The sequence below is a fragment of the Chelonoidis abingdonii genome, chromosome 18 (assembly GCF_003597395.2).
Source record: "Chelonoidis abingdonii isolate Lonesome George chromosome 18, CheloAbing_2.0, whole genome shotgun sequence".
In the NCBI taxonomy this organism is placed as follows: domain Eukaryota; kingdom Metazoa; phylum Chordata; order Testudines; family Testudinidae; genus Chelonoidis; species Chelonoidis abingdonii.
The window spans coordinates 130,378-133,215 of NC_133786.1; positions in this window are offsets into that span (position 1 = coordinate 130,378).

Consider the following 2,838-nt stretch of genomic DNA (forward strand, 5'->3'; position numbering starts at 1 on the left):
CTTTTCTCTGCTAGATTAAAGAGCCTTTGTTGAATAGCCCAATCTTTTCTCTTCCATTAGACTTCAACACTTCAATGAAGTCACCTTTCAATTTGGCTTCTTTTTGATAAGCTAAGACAGTTGAGCCTCGTCAAAGAATCACTAGAATGCTTGGTGTTCTCCTAGCCCTAAAACATGTGTTGGCTCTTTGGTTCATCAGACTCCGAACTGCAGCTGGATGTGTTCATTCTTTCTTCTACAGCTGTGCTCCGGTGGAGAGAGGGATCTTGTCAAATGTACATTCATATGCTACCGTTTGTTTATTAATTGCTTGAAAAATAAATAGACACTTAGAGATTGGACGCTCGATTCAGCTGGATGACACGGTTTGCTCGGTTTTTTGATGCACTGTTGGACAGCAAAAATATGAGTGTTACATTCTATATCAAGCACCCCTGCTCGTGAGTCTGAACTATAATGGGAGAATGGAATGAAAAATGTTTTTTTTTTTTTAATAGAAGAGTGAGTAATAAGAGTTAACAGTGAGTATGAACCAAAAACTACTTGTTTTGAGTAGCAATCAGCACTCCATCACTGAGCTATACCCCATAGCAATGATAACCGAATCATTATTGCGGACTTTGGCAAGGACAATACCCTGCGTTCATCGGTTCTTGCCATTCCATCTCCCACAAGTGGTTTGTGCATATTAATGGTGGGGTTTGATTAAAATTCATTAATGTTGTAAATACCACAGCGTTGCGCAGTTCCACCGATATTAGGCTTCTCCCCAACTTGACATAGATGCCGCCTTTGGTGGAGTGGATTAACTACACCCACAGGAAAATCTCTCCATCAGGCACTAGAGCCAGTCCGTTCTCAAACTGGTTGAGTCAGGACCCCTCAAACTGGGTCATAAGCCCTGCTTTATGGTATTGCCAGGATTGGGCATAGACTTTCTTGTGGCGTGCTGGGTGAGCCAGAAAGTCTGAGGCCCTACCACCAGGCTGAATCCCTCAAGCTCTGGTGTTGCCCTCCCCCAACTGTGGGCAGGGCTCAGGCTTTGTCCTCCCCGCCTCTGCACTAGGTGGGAGGACTTGGTGGCCTTTTTCCAGAGCCATTATTGGTAGTAGTTTTTTTGGGCAGAAAGGGGTCTGTGAAAGGAATTTGAGAAACCTGGCATAGAGCCTCTGCAATAGGTCAGATTTGGCTTCCTGGAGGTCAGGGCACAGAAAGTTCAGCCAGTGAAAAGCTCACGACACAAGTAAGAATCAAAGCCTCCACAGAAAGACAGCCAGTTGCTTTCTAAATCCCATCTCCCTACGCCACTCAGCAACAACCACTCAACAAAAAGAAAAAAAAAAAAAACAGCTTTTCTACACTATGTCCGTTCTCACTGAATGCTGTCACTTCATTGCTCAGATCAGCATTAGGGAAAATGGTGCTTGGACAAAGCTTGTACTTTGGCACTCCCCATTGCCCTGACGATCCCCATTCCCCTTACCACTAGCTCCTGCCACTGCCCCAAAACCTTGTGCACTCCGGTTCCACCCCGTAACTTCTGCCCCCTCCTGTGCACCATTCCCGTAACTCCTGCGGCACAGCCATTGCCCTCTCCTGCAGCCCTTCACATGGTTCAGTGCTGGGGCCCCCGCACTTGCTGCTGCCCTTTCCCTGAGGCTTTGGGGCGGCCTCACTAGCCGTCTCTGCATTTAGTGCATGTAGGGTTCAATGGTTCCCCAAAATGTGGGCATGGATCCTTGAGGGGGACACAGAGGAACATTCATTGGAGCACTCAGCGGCCTGGAGGCCAGCCCCATGGAAGTAGCCACCCACTCATGCCCCACTCTTCAGCCTTCCCCCATCCCACCCTCAGCTCGCGCCGCTGGATTTCCCCAGCTCGGCCTGCAACCCCTTACCCCTGTTGCACTCCTCTCCCCAGCAGAGCAACAGTCCCCCTCCCATCTCTGTCTTGACCGCGGCTTCTGAGTTCCACAGCCATGGTAAGAGGGCACACGTGTGAAATTTTTAGGATGATGTTCTCAATCACTTCTATAAGTCCAATAAAAGCTATTCCTCAGCCCACCTACCCTCATCAGGACCAACTGGTATGTTTCTGCTGCCCGTCACTCATGCCAGGTAAAGGTAATAACATCATCCATTCGAATCTAAGAGTTGATTTGTAACCCACCACAGCCAAAAACTGGTCATTTTGGGAAAGTGGCCCCATCATGCTGCTATCTAGCAGACGAGTGAGTGTCTATGGCAAACATGGTCTGTTCTGAAGTCGTTTCCCCAGGTGGATCACTAGATGTGAGGGGGAGGGCTCATTCAGGCCCCTGCTTACCGCTTAGTATTTAAAAATTCCTTATTGTTCCCTATCTCTGTAGGTCCTGAGATTTCACCTACTGTTGCTTTCAGGACAGCTGGTATAGGAGGTGACCATAGGTGGTTATGGTGATGAAGTTGCTATCTATTGTCCTCATGCCCACCTGGGTTTGAATCCCATCCTCACTGGATGCCTTTCAGTCTTCCGGGCCCCTCCTTTAACCAACCCCATCTCCCTTTGGTACAATAATAGCTCAAGCAAGTTTGCTTCATTGCAAATAAAACGGTTCTGAGAAACTCAGACCTTTCTCCCCTTTTAAAAAAATGGTCTAATCCCAGATTTCTAAAAAAAAGACTCATCAGTTCTTTATGTTCTTGAGTTTTATCTTCAAAATGGTAACATCCTCGGATTTCATCTCCCCAACACCCTGGGACCTGCCCAAATTATTAAATTCCCTTAAACAGAGCAAGCCAGAACATGAACAACAGCTAGTGTCTAGGCGAAGCTGCTGTTCTGACAAGAAGCAACTC